The sequence below is a fragment of the Platichthys flesus genome, chromosome 11, assembly GCF_949316205.1.
Source record: "Platichthys flesus chromosome 11, fPlaFle2.1, whole genome shotgun sequence".
Taxonomy (NCBI): Eukaryota; Metazoa; Chordata; class Actinopteri; order Pleuronectiformes; family Pleuronectidae; genus Platichthys; species Platichthys flesus.
Window position 1 is genome coordinate 11,460,594 of NC_084955.1, and position 15,184 is coordinate 11,475,777.

The following is a 15,184-nucleotide window of genomic DNA, read 5'->3' on the forward strand; positions in this document are numbered from 1 at the left end:
GAAGAAAGTCAGTCCATTGATCCACTGCACAGGAGACATCAAAAGATCTATAGGAGTAAGAACAGAATGGAGCAGAAAAGACTAAGGGTGCACACAATTGACTGTGTGTCTGTGCGTGCGTGTGGGTTTGAGAGAGAGATTGTAGCTTTCATAAAATTTTCATTTTGTCACATTTTAGATTTTCTTTACAGTGGCTCACATATCGAGAGGCGAGGACAACTTCCCACAGTATTAAAGACTGGGGAAGAATGTTTTTCTCATCTTTCGGCTATTGAATGATTTTAGATTTTGAATTTTAGAAATCTCAGTTTCTTCACTCTGCAGTTTATCATCATCTAACAAACTGGAGCATCGTCTATTACTGTGATTTGGTTGGCTGAGGGAATTAGAGATGTTGTAATGCCCTGGCAACACACACACACACACACACACACACACACACACACACACACACACATACTGAGCTATGAGTGATTTGCCAAATCTCTGGGTAGCAACATGGGCCTGGTGCCTAAAGGTCTGTTTCTGTGTGTATGTGTGTGTGTGTTTGTGTGTCTGTGGGTGTGTGTGTGTGTTAGAGAGAGAGAGAGATTGAGACAGACTACAGGCGTAATCCAGAACATTTGAAAACAGGGTTTAACATACAAAAACAACATTTCAATTACCATTCTGTTACATCAACCATTGAAGTTTTAACCAATGCAAATAAACAAATGTGACTTTACACAAAAGCACACACACACACAGCCACACACACTCACAAACACACTCCTCTGTTTGTGAAACTGCACACAAAAAGAAAATCTTCACCATTATGTTTGTGTCAAGAGATAAATGACATTGAAAAACAGGACAATCATAGGCAAGTAGCGAAAAACCTTGGTACAACCTAAACCTTACTAATCAAGTAATTCTCTCTGCTAAACAACTCCATTATGAGCCTTTTCAAGGAAATAGATTCCTGATGGCATCACAGTCACATTTCAGATTTATTTATTTATCAGGGACAATAAAAGCACAGAGCAGAAACACAGAGACAAGAGGACCTTACGATAAGGCAGCAAGATGAAGGTCGTGCAGCTTTAGTTCCATGACAAAGTCTCATCCAAGGCCACAGTGGCGGTTATTTGTTTAATAAGCGAGGACGATACATTTTTCATTAGTGTCGGTCCATCCATCTGCCCACAGCAAGATGTCTGTGCTGGTCCAGTTCACATGGAATTCAACACAGATAATCCCCACTCCCAGAAGATGCTCCCTGCCAACCTCCATCACATCTAAATTCACCAGTTTGTGCTCGACATGAAGGCCGGCAGAGAGACAGAGACATTGTTTGTGATGTGTTACAGCAGCGACGCATGACATGTGATATGAATCCAAATGTATTCCTTCAAAACTTCTCTTAACTTGCCAGTGGACTAGTTTGTTTGTGTCCAGCCTCTAACCCGTTTATCACCAAAGTTAATCGCCGGCCTTTAGCTGACTCAACTCGCCGACTTTCAACTGATGCAACAGCAGGAAACTTCTAAGAATCAGCCCCCCTGCTGTCTGTATTTAAACCAGCCTGCTCTCTCGCTCTCTCTCTCTCTTGCTCTCTCTCTCTCTCTCATTAATACCTTCTAATTTCTATAAATATAAATATGAAGAACAATAAAAAACTGAAAAAAAAGGTTGTGTTTACGTTTACCTTAAACAATATGCACAATACAAATATATAAAACATCATAAATAACTTAATAACTTCAGTTCAAATGTCTCTATCATTAGTCAATTCTAATGAAAGCATTCACTTATACTATTATACTTCATTGTCATTATCTGCTTCACTTACCCAACGTCTTGCTTTCTTTTTTCCTCCTCATCTCGTTCTCTCTTTGTTTTTTCACATCCTCTTCATTGAGTATGGCCCCACACACACCTGGTTTTAACAGAGTCTAAATCAACAGCATGTGTCTGGAATTGAACTTCCTTATTGTGAGGACAGGTGTTCCAGGTACACCAGGTCAATAAGGTAACTGGTAGAGCTGGAGACAGGCTGTTTCTCTGAAAGACACCTCCCACATGACAGAAGAGTTTTGTAGTTCTGTTACTTGGCATTATACAGACATACAATTTATGTGACCCAACATAACCCATTTTTGTTGAGGTGTTCAGCCACACATATTTTGCACTTATCTCTCTGATTGGGGCTTTACAAATAAAATGGCATTGACTGATGTTTTTAGCCTGTAAAAATGAGTTAAGAACGTTTAGATTCATCTATAGAACCAGTGATAAAACTTAATCTATGTTCATCTGTTTTCTCACTCAGTATCATGCCGGTATCTGAATCCTCAGTAAAACATGCTCTATGACCTATGTGTCTGTGTGTATGCATATCAATGTGTGTGTGTGTGTGTGTGTGTGTGTGTGTGTGTATGTATGTATGTATGTATGTATGTGTGTGTGTGTGTGTGTGTGTATGTGTGTGTGTGTGTGTGTGTGTGTGTGTGTGTTTGTGTGTGTGTGTGTGTGTGTGTATGTATGTATGTGTGTGTGTAAGTGTGAGAGATACCCAATGTTTTCCTATGTGATGAAAAGTGATTTGACATCAACATACAATTCACAGTGTTGAACTTATTTGTCAGAACTGCCTGTGCAGACGTCCTCCTCTCCTCCCTCCTGCCGTCGACTAATTGATCTTCCAGGCAAATGACACTAACGGTCCTGGGCACATTAGAGCTTAAAACTGGCACACGGTGAGGGCACGCTAGGTCGATACAAGCACGCACGCACGCACACACACACACACACACACACACACACACACACACACAAGGGGATGGCAGACGGGAGAGGGATAGAGCATCTGCTCTTTAATTAAAATGAGAGGGGGGCCCACAGACGAGGCCTGAATCAGAATGGGGCCCATGTGCACACAATCACACAACACAAACACACACGCAGACACTAACACACAGAAACACAGACCTCTGTTGTTGGTCCGTGAAGCAGAAACTGCCCCCTACCGCAAACTACAGAGACAGATAGTTGGGAAGGAAAGAGGAGAGAAAATGTAAATATAGAAGAAGACAAAAATAAACAGAAATTAGTATTAGGGGTAAACTAAATGCAAAAATTGTAAATCGAGAAAAGAGAGCAATGCCTGGTTGTCTTGCAGGTTCGTGATTCCACTACCTAAAGGTCCACCCTCCATTAACCCTTTACTTGTGTATGATGAACAGAAACTGCAAAGACATGAGTTGTACATCCAAATTTTTTGAAAATCACAGATGAACACTGATGCATTCTATGATCTGACACAGTGGAGTAAGTATCGAAACCCTCACAAAGTCAGAAATCGTACGTGAACTTATATGTTGGCATGGAAATCATCACAGACCAGAGAAGATTTCAGAAGAAACAATTGAGAAGAAATAGAAATGGAAACCGATGCACTTGAGAGGATTTTAGGAACATGTGAGTGTATGTGGTCACATTGCTGGTTTTGGGGGTAAGTGTTTCATTTCATGCATTAAAGACACGGTCAATGGCCAAACTTTATGGATATGTTGTGTAAAGCAAGTATACACATGTATAATGTGCTGTGTAATGTACTTTAAAAGGAGCCTCTAGTTTTTTTAGTACTTCATAAAAATCCTCATTTTAAACTTATTTTGATCCAGACATTCACACCAGTGACCGTGGATACATCCATGTATTTGTGTTAATGCATGAGTCTCGGCAGAAGTGTGTGCATATGTGAGCTGAGAGTCTGTGTGTGTATGTGTGTGTGTGTGTGTGTGTGTGTGTATGTGTGTGTGTCTGTGTGCGACTGAATCCATAGGGTCCCTCTGGGGAACGTCTCTCTGGAAGACAGTTAAACAGAGTGAGCAGGACCCCATATATCTACTGTGACTAACAGGATTAAACCTGAGAGGGGAGGGAGACAGATAAAAAAAACAGGGGGTGGGGGCAAAGAGAGAGAGCGAGAGAAAGAGTCGGAGGAATGAAGTTCTCCTCTTTCATACCAATGAGAGAAAGAAAAAGAGAAGAATAAAGCTATGCGTTACAAAAAGAGGAGGGGAAGAAGAAGAGGAGGAGGAGGTGGAGGAGGAGGAGGCCAGAAAGGGGAAGATGATGAGACGACTCTGGATGAGACGACGGGGGCATTTGCGTATATGTACAAACGGTGAGATTGTATTTTATGTGTAGCTATGACTGCAGTTTCCTACATGGGAAAGTGATGCTCCTTCCATTAGCCCTGCAGGGCATATATCCACCTAACCCCTCCCTAGAGCAATTTAAGAGCAATTTAGAAACGCTTTCACACTTTAATGCCCATACCACGACTGAGTACACACACACAAACACACACACACCCACACACAAACAGACACACACAAAAACACACACACAGACAAGTAATGCAAGGGGCATAGAAGCAGTAAGCACAGGTCAGCAAGATGCGCTGTTATGAGAAGTACAACATCTAATATTGGATTCATATTTAACAATATTATTCAATATGGAGAGACAGAGAGAGAGAGATAGAGATAGAATGATATATTTATATAGAGAGAGAGAATGTTTGTGTGCGTGTGTTTGTGCGTGTGAGAGAGAGAGAGAGAGAGAGAGAGAGAGAGAGAGAGAGAGAGAGAGAGAGAGAGAGAGAGAGAGAGAGAGAGAGAGAGAGAGAGAGAGAGAGAGAGAGAGAGAGAGAGAGAGAGAGAGAGAGAGAGAGAGAGAGAGAGAGAGAGGGATATCAAGCTTGTTTTTTTACAACAACACATGCTGGGTAAAATATGTTTTCCAGAAGCATGTCCTCTATAAAGTGTGAGCCCTGCTCAGCTGGGTTTTTACATTAACGCCCTGCAAAAGCTCATTTACCACAAGCACTGCACTCTCACTTTACACAACATGTGGAGTGTTTTCAAATGTTACATTACTCTAACATGGTTTGAGTTTGCTCTAGAAGCCACCACATCTCCCAGGAGTGATTAGATGATTTCCTTCTGCAGGGGTCTCTGTAAAAACTGTAGTAACTGAGATTTTGCACCAAAGAAGTGCATTTGCTTACCTTTACCAGTACATTTAGGAGCAGTTACGTCTTTACAGATCCCATGGGTGAGACGTGTGTAGCAGATGGTGAAAATCTAAATAAATTATCAGACAGGAAAGCCTGATTTCCCACAGCACTGCTCACTTATGGAGGTACATCAGGACTGCTAGTAAAAGCCCATGGCGCTGCCAGCGCTGTCACTGGCAGTCGACAGGGGGGACGAGTTTATCGACTGAATGACTACAACTAATAGACTGACGCAAGTTGTCATCAACAATTTTTCTAAGTTCCCCTCTATGACACAGTGTATGTGTTTCTGTTCCGTTTTAAATAAAATGTATTTTTTTGTTTAGACCATTTACGTATAATAATAACAATGACTGTATTGGCTAAAAAGTGTGGTGTTAGATTGATGCTTGTTAGATATATATGCAATTCTTCAATGACAAAAGTAACATCTGACAAGTTCACATTAAAAGTTACTATTTGGAGCTGAATAAAAGTGTGTTAATTGGTGTGTGAGTGCTGTGTGTTACCTATACATCCTGTGGTTAGCACAGGAGTCTATTGAAAAGTGACAGAGAGTCGGAGTGTCCTTCAACAGAACGACCCTGACGCCTGACATCCACTCCGCTGAAGAGCCCTACTCGTTAGACACGAGGACTTAAACTGGTTCACATCCTGAGGACATCTTTAAAGATGTAGATGGAAGTGAGTGAGTAGGGATCTGCCAGAGGTCTGACCTAGTCAACCTTGTTCGAGTCCCAAGTCGGCGTGCGGCGGACAGGGTGTGTGAGCGGAGACGAGCCGCGGCAATTTCCACTCCCTGCTCGAAGCATTCTGTAATCCCTCAGCTCCCAGCTGCTGTGGGATTTCTATCTGCTGCTCCCCACTGCCCATGCAGAGAGAGAGAGAGAACCTGATGCTCTGCAGCAGGGATGGAAACAGGTTCGCTCTTATCACCCTGCAGCTGCACCACAGGCCGCTGCGATGTGTCCGCTGCATCCCGATGCAACTTGAAGGGAAATTTTAGAGGTGACATGAATGTTTCACAAAGTCAAGTGGAATGCAGATTCACCTGGGGCCAGTGGAGAGCAAGGGCACGGACGCTTGAGATGAAAATGTGTCAACTTTAGCCGAAAAGGCAAAACTTGGTTCTACTCCCTTAATGGACAGAGACAGGGGGGAAGAAGAGGGAGGCCAGGAGGAAAATAAATGAATCAGTTTGAATTCCCGGTAACTCTGATCTTCACACATACACAGACACACTGTGCACACAGCGCACAACATGTTGTTACAGCAAATGTCTGCACTGTCAGTTAGAGAACACATCCATGGGCTGTTTATGTTGAAGAAGAAGAAAAACGCTCCAATGCTCCAATTTAGAGAAATAAAGCGAGACAAGAAATCCTGTTTGTAATTCAACGATATGCTTCAGATTCGATGCTCCAGGCAAAATCCTGATGCTCATCTCCCTCTGCCGCAGCTCCCTCTTACTCAAACCACAGAATTACAGGAAAAAAACTGAAATCCAAGTCATCTTGTCATTAATGTCTCAAGTCAACCATTAATATTGCAATCCAAGGCAAGTCTGACCAAGAGTGCCCTGCTTCACTTTAATATATATAAAAGTGACGTGGAGGAAAACATACTGGAGTGATACAGTCTATAAGGTGGGAGCTGCTTAGTGTTTTTAATGTTCTCAGACATCTTTACAAGCAAGAAAAAAAACAACATGGGGCATCTGCATGCTCATAAACCCTCTCTGCCGTACAAACATATCCACAGGTAGAGGAGAAATCTGCACAATCACATGCTCCTAGGAAGGTCCAACTTCCTGAGTCGGGAAGTCGTTGTTCCGTCTTTAACTGTCTTCATGTGCTGTGAAGTTTAGACGCTGTTGACAGAATGTGTTGTTTTCATGTGTTTAAAGCATTTAAACACCTCTTTCCGATATTTGCATTAAAAGAAAGAGCAAAGAAAAGGATCAGGTGAGAAAAACCTAAAAATAATTTTAAACATATGCATTTTAAATGTCTCTGTAGGTTTAAGGTGCTTGTGAGATCTGTCACTACATATCTGTCACTACATATCATAAAAAATGTATCTGCTTTTGAAAACTGATAGATTAAAAAGGTGATAATTTGGCTCACTGTGCTCCAGTGTGCTCTTTGCTCTTCACACAAACCGAAGCCTGCTCAAACGTGATCGGTCAAACGAAACAGAAATTAGAGACCTATAAATCTTGTCTGTCGCCTCCACATTTATATACAGAACCTGTTAATAAAGATTAACAAGTGACAAAAGTGCAACATTATAAAGTTCACTTTAAAGACTACTATTTGTAAAATTGTTAATTGTTTTACGAGAGATGATGTCAGAATTCGTTGCCAAACATTTGTTTTCCCAAAATGTTTTGATTTTGAAGGAACAGAGACTCTGTGACGTCATTACAATCAAACACAATTACTCATAAACTTAAATTAATAAGTCGAATTCATCGAAAGTTCGACCAAGTCTTGGTTCCCTTCCTCTTTCCTCTCCTTCCTCCCGCCACAGTGCAGCTGCCCTTGAGCAAGACGTCCAGCCCTCAGTTGCCTGTGAGAGCGTCTGAGTGGACGATAGCGAGAGAGTGCGGTCACACGCCCTCGTCCCCAGCTGTGAAAGTGAGCCGGAGTGTTGCTGTAATAAAAAGCGAGTGCGCTCGGTTGACTTTCCCTGGATGAATAAAGGTTGATACCCTATAAACGCTGATGACTGATAGGAACACTCTGAGAGATTATATAGCGCTTGTAGCCTTCACAGTGTGCCGTAAGGAATCGGAGAGAGGAACTGGAAACTGGAGATACTATTATAATGGGAATAAATCAAGCTTACACACTGGGGCTTGAAAATGAAACCTGACGTGGGCCATAAATCTTTAGGGATGTAAATAAAGCAGGGCCAGAAATTAGATACCAGAACTTTGGTGTTAGATGAAACCGCTACAGCAACTTTGAGACACTTTGTCAATTTATTTTTCCTGAAGAATTTTTTTTTTTTACGAATACGGAAAACAGCGAGAGCAGAGGGAAGGGATGGGAAGAAATATTAATGCAGACAGTAGACAGTGTGAGAGAAAGAGAAAGAGACAGGGATTATGGGTACTTTTCTTCTGCAGCCTCATCACAAACAAATAAGCCGATCGTCAAGAGCGAGCCAGGCAATTAATATTCAAGGAATTAGTTTTTCTTTTTTCTCTTTTTTTAAGAGAGAAGAGGAGGAGGAGGCGGATTTAGAATCTTTCCCCTTTTGGTGAGCTAAGGCTATAAACAGCTTGAAATCACTTTGACAGCTTGCTCTATCTCTCTCTCACACACACACACACACACACACACACACACACACACACACACACACCATGGGGGATTTTAATTTCAACCTGTGAAATTGTAATTGCCTCTCCTGTAAGAGGAGTAAAGGATTGTGGGAAGGCTGAGTGCTATCTCTCCCGTATCAGTTCCCTCAGTCTGAGTTTTGTTTTTCTCTCTTTACCATTGTCGTACATTTATTGATCTCTTTTTCCTTTTTAAACTGTGTTTTCCAACCTTACCTTCCCGTCTGAACCCATCTTCTCTCTTCTCCTCTCTCACACTCTCCTGAGCTCAGATCTGTTTGTCTCAGCAGAGCTGACATTAAATCAACCGGAGCTGCCGAAGACGAGAAGGAGAGGAAGTGGGGAAAGAGGAAGAAAGTGAGGAAGAGATGAATAAGCAAGAGGGACGAGCGAGGGAGGAAAAAAATTGCATAGGGTAAAAAAAAAAAAAAAAAGAAAGAAAGAAGCATGACACAAAAATGTGATGAAAATGTCTGAAGGGCATTTTGGATGCCATTATTATTTCTCCTCCTCTGTTCATTTTGTATTCTCTGACTGCTCCCGCTGCGAGGCTGCCCTGCGAATGACTTCTCAACTCCGTACGTGTGATTGTTGTTTTGCCACGAGTTGGAAGAGACCGCCTGCCTCGACAACTGTCAGGAGTAAAGCTGCGTTCAAGAAGAAAAAGCTCTTCCCAAGCAGCAGGCAAAACAGACATGAAAGCTTTGCATGTGTGTGTAATTAGTTGTGATATTAAGTCACTTTTAACCTGTCACCGCTCAATTCTCTCACACACAACCACACACACACACACACACACTCACACAATCAGGTGATGTGCCTGTTAAATAACATGTCCCGCTTATCAGAGCTGTACAGTAAAAGTGCTTGAAGTATACAAATGTGTGTGTGTGTGTGTGTGTGTGTTTGTGTGTGTGTGTGTGTGGAATAGGCTGACAATAAATTAAGAATGAAGACATGAGAGAGCGAAGGAGACAGATGAGTGGTGGAGGAAGAGGGATGATTTAGACACAGAGGAAGCGGGGGAAAGAAAGAGTGATGAGCTGCTGCTGCTGCCGATGGAGAGCTGTTATGCAACACGCCACATTTCTCTCATTCGGCTGCAGATGCGTCGTCGTATCAGTCGCAGACTTTTTGTCATGATGTCACTTTCTCTGCTGACACGCAGCATTCAGTCCCATCAAAGCAGAGGAGACTGGAACATGAGAGGGTTCCTGGGGTTGGAGTTGTAATATAAAGAGATGAGGGAATTAAAATGTGTTACATTGATGAGATACATGTACATACATATATGTAGATAATGTGATGTAACAGTGAAGCTTGTTCCACTGGAGCCATGTGGGTCAGAGATTAGTAGAAATGCTCCTACCTAGATGGAGGAGGCACTCTGCATGGGTTATCAGCCTCTATGTGGGTCTACATGCAGAGGCAATAAAAAGCTAAAGCAGACATATGGGTAGTTAAACAGTGTGTTGACATGTTGTGTAGTTTTTGGTTGCACTCAATTATTGATTATCAATATTGGTTAAAGTGTGAAATTTGGTACAGTTTGATTGAATTTGTTAGGGAATCTTGGGTGGAGATTTGAAATTTACTTTCCTTTTCCTGAACTAACAACTGACAATATGTTTGTAAATAAATATGAAGCATAAAATTAGACAAGCACTTGTAGAATAATAGCAGAGCCTATGCTCTGTTATAACAGATTTAATACAGCTGAGTCAATTCCCTCTGATCAAGATGTAGTTTGTCTCTGTAGGACTAGAACACACTGGGGCCTTTTGTAAATGCAAATAATTCACATAGTTTGTACAGTTTGGGATTTGATGTCTGTCCTTAGAGGGGACTAACGTATTCACTGTCATCTGGGTAGAAGTTCCTGTGAACACAACACAATCTGAGACGTGATACAAGTCATTAACTCGACTCGTCCACTCCTGAAAAGCCCACTCAGCCCACACGTTTCCCTGTGACGTGGTTCAAACAGTGTGACACGTCTTCAATTAGAGGTGGCGGACATTAATCAATGTTGGCAGAAAACCGCCAGTCATCTCACTCTTTGAGACTCTTGTTCTTTCTTTCTCTCTCTCTCTTGAATGTACTTTAATTGCTCTTCATCCCATAACAATTCCCTGACACACACACAGATCCCCTGCTCTTCCACATCCCATCTTACAATAAGCTTCCAATAAATGATCTCCACCATCATTTACAGGATCGGCTTAACCTGAGTGTGCGTGTGTGCATGTGTCTTTATAATTCCATCAAACATCCGTTGACAGCCTCCTTCCAAAATCCTGCCATGTCTTTCTACTGATTCCTTCAGTCAGTCTAAAGATCTTATGACAAGGTCAACTCAAAGGGAAGGGTGACATAATGGTGCCTGTAATTATAAGCAGGTTACTTCTAAACACTAAAAAAGAAGAAAAACCTTCTTACACAGAGCTTTAAAGTTATGCAAAGGAAAATTATCGATTTCGACGTAACAGCTTGCTGCTGTGTGAAAACGTACTAAGACATAGTGATGATTTGCACTAAATGCAAGCTTCAGACTGCCAATACTCTGACAGTGGGAATGTCTACAACCTGTGAGCTGTGTCCCATTTGACTGAAATGAGAAAGTCTGGTCTACGGAGGATTTCCTGTTTGCTTTAGCAGCTTGTCCTGCTCTTAGCGTTGCATCGCTAGCTGCTTTGAGCGGCTGCACTTACTGCAGCTTCATCACTCCAGATAGCTAGGTCGTTAGCCTCGGCACCATTTGTCCAAAGAAAGTTTGGTCCGAGAGGGACCTGACCAATGGATCCTTCCTCACGTGGGGATGGAAGGACGCATGTGAAGGAGGTTTCGAGGTGGGGCAGCTTAGTGATGCTGCTGTGATGCAATCAATAGTCAAAAGCAGCCTCCTAAAGTTGCCGCCCCTGAATCTATGTCGACCACAGTGTGTGCTAAATTCAAAAATACTAATATCGCGATCCAAGTGTTAGTTTTATAGGAAACTTCAGATCAAAATCAATGGGATACATATCTCGAGCAAACCTAATGACTATGTTCATAATGAGAATCCAATCTAATCAGTGGAAGCTTTGAGCTGGTGGGTCTACAGGAAGAGTCAGGGGTTCATCATAGTCAGTGGGATTCATCCTCTGAGGATCATACAACTCTGTGCAAAAGTTTACAGCATCCATCCAATTACTTGAGTCTGGATCAAAACAGTGGATCGATTGACCAACAGAGCGTCATCACCAATTTGCTCTTTAGTGTTGATCAAAAAAATATGTTTTCTATATAATTACCTGAGTCGCAACGAATTGAGACTTTAGTACAGAGTGTTTCCTGTCGTGGCTGAATACAATGGTCTGTTGTTATGAGAGCATTATTCCTCAAAACCCTGTCCCCCTCTCTCACTGCTAATGTCCGAACTCGCTTCACTCTGCTCCGAACTCTTTGTTAGCACTCAGATATACTGTCCACTTGAATCTGAAGACAGCAGAAGCACCATTAAAGTCAAATACAGCCGTGGTGAGGTATCCGCTGGACTTGGTTAAACAGTTACTGCCTGTAAAGGACGCTAAGTTGAGTTCACGCAAGTGTGCTGACGATATCAGTGGTCCTCGTCATTCCTTACGTTCTATTGGTTGGGGCAAGTTGACACAAAAACCAAAGTTCAAGGGCAAAATCTGAGAGCAGAACTTTTGAGGAGAGGGACACACACTGAGGCAAATTGGAGCTGGAGCAGTTTTGAGCAGGAGCAGAGAACACTTGCATGTGAGCAGAAGCTATTTGAGAGAAGGGTCTGAATTTTGAGGGAAACATTACAAAATCTGAACCTTCCACAAAGAAACATTGCAATCAAAATGAAAGCCTGCGCTCTTGGATGAAGACTGGAGAGAGATCTGTGTTTCAGACTTTGAAATGTGTTAAACTAGGCCGGGCTGCTGCCCAGACGTTCAGGGCTGTGCATGAATGTTGGTCATATTCATCAAACACATGCAACATGTTATTACAGTATTACTTAGCAATTCCACTCCAGCAATCTGTCAAGAGCACAGGAGCCTGGCTCAGCCTAAGAAAACACTGATCTCCCTGTGAGACCATTGTCATGAAACATTAACAATGTAGTCATGTAAATGAGCAATGTTTCATTTGCGGACATTCGCCACAGGAACACTTCACCATGGCAACAAAAAGCTGGCCCTCAGGAGTCCCAGGCAATGTACAGTTATTCCCATGGCAACATCATTAAAAAGTTTCATGGCTGCCATGTGATGGACTCTAATAAACATTAGCAGAAAAGGAAAAGAGCCGTGAGACCTTTAGGTGACTTCTCACTGCTTTCTGTGATTCTTGTCTAATAGCACACGCCTGCTGTTTGATGAAAAAGTGGCTCCTATGGTTCATTAAGCTACAACTTGATAAATGACTCACACTGTGATAATCACCAAAGTTTCCTCTAAAAGTTACCTTTGTACAATTCTGAAAAGTGAGTCGCCAGACCGCCATCACCTACAGTATTTGTGAGAAGGAATAAATACATGTTATGCTTGAACACATATAGGGACTGGTGTAGATGCACTGAGGATCATGTTATAACAGAAAGTCGAGGGTGAAACCACAAGACGCTTATCTGAAAAGCAAGCAGAGAAAATAACGCAGCTCCTTAATGGCCACCATCTCCTTCTCTTATTTTATTTTCTTAGACAGATGCAAATATGAGGAGGGTACGACCTGACCTGGACAGACGGTTCAGATCTCAATTTCGACAGTCGAGATAATATTATCACTACTTGTTGATGTGATCAGGTTGAAATCATATCTGGATACAATCTGGATATGAGATGCATTTAAAGAGTCTTTGAGCTGTTTTCCTTTCCATGAACACTTCTACAACGAATCTCAAACATACAGGAGTGTGAGAAACTTTGGTAAGAATAGATAACATAAGATAAGATAATCCTTTATCAGTCCAACGATGAAGAAATGCAGAGATACGAATGTTACAGCAGTAAAAAGGAAAGTGATATACACAGAGTAAAGGTTATAAAATAGTAAAATTTACAATGTAAACACAAGAAACTCTAAAAGGTAGAAATATGTACGAAGTAAACAGAATCAAAACAGCTTTGCACAGATGTGATATTGAAATTGCACAAATAGAAAATTATGATTTCTCAATTAAATCAGTTGTTAAACCTGAGTGAGACATATATAAGAGGTGCTCGCCGCCTTTACTGGGAGCAGTGCGGAAAATTAGTTTTTGATTCAAATTATTTCATAGAGATTCACACAATTTACAGTAACTTTTAATTTTTACAGAAGTCATGAACTGAGCGTAGATTTAATTCACTCTCTCCTATGCAGACAGTTTACAACCTAGACAAATGAAAAGTGACATAAAAACAAGGATTTCTTCAAAGCTCAACAGAAAAGTGGGGCCTTTAAAAACTGTCTTCAAACTAAGAACAGCTTTTAACACCAAGTAATGCTGCAGCACTTCCACGTCTCTGTGAGCTTATTAAAGAGCTTTCAACAACAATGCTGCTAAAATGTTGACTTTGGTCCCTCGTCCCACTGGTGCATACAACCACCCTAACCCGCTCAAAGTCAAAGATGTGTAAGCCCATCAAACACACACACACACACACACACACACGCACACATACAGACACACGCACACAGATAGACAGACACAGAATCACAGACACACAAAGACATATACACTAAAACAGAGCTGGCAAGCCACCAAGACACTCAATAGAGCCAATCTCTGCCTCTCACAGCAGGCTGTGAATTCCCAGTTTGCTTTGCAGCAACAACGGGGTGTATGTGTGTGTGTGTGTGTCTGCGCCTGTGTGTGTCTGTACGTGTCTGCGTTTTTTTGTGTGTATGTGTTTGAATGTGTATGTAGATAAAAACTCAGCAATCACCTAATGCAGGCACAAGGGCCACCAAAGGAAATGCTTGGACGAAGCTGGCATGAAGGCTCACACACACACACACAAACACACACACACACACACACACACACTCACACTCACACACACACAGCACATATGATTAGGAATGGATATGCTTGCCAAGTCATTTTCCCCTCTGTTCCAGAGGCACTGAAGTGCTTAGCACACAGTGAGCAGACCTCAGCCTATAGAAATGGGAAGGCAGGGTGAGACGGAGAGAATGAGAGGAGGGTGGGAGGTGGAGACAGAAAGCGACAAAGCATGTTGGTCACCAAAATTACAAAAATTAATTGGTCACACCCATGTGGGCTCCATTTGCATCCAGCAATTGCACTGGGGCCTAGTTGTGGGATAATAGATATTGTTTTTCACACATTTTAGGTTAATACTTATGCAAATACACAATTCTATGATTAGTCTTTGGCATTTGCCTTAATGAAAACAGTTAAATGACAGAATTTCCACAGTTTTTACAAAAGGTTTTTTTTCACTACAGCTAGAGTAATAAAATAAAAAATGAAGCAGCTCTGATCAGAAACATAAGGTGCACACTGATATTCCTCTGAGTAGGGACTTGGAGGCAAGACCACAAAATTATGGTTCTTGCTCGGAATTAAGAGGAATGGATTTCCTAATCTAAATATAATTGAAGCAGAGAAAACGTCTTCCTCAACACGCACACATTTGAAGGAGCAGATTAATTGGTGCTGCCATAGTTACACGAAACCCAAGATGTTAGAGGAACTAATTTACACCTTGATTAACATAGTTGTTAAGTTTGATAAAAAATTACTTGGGGTTTTTGAGTTCTGC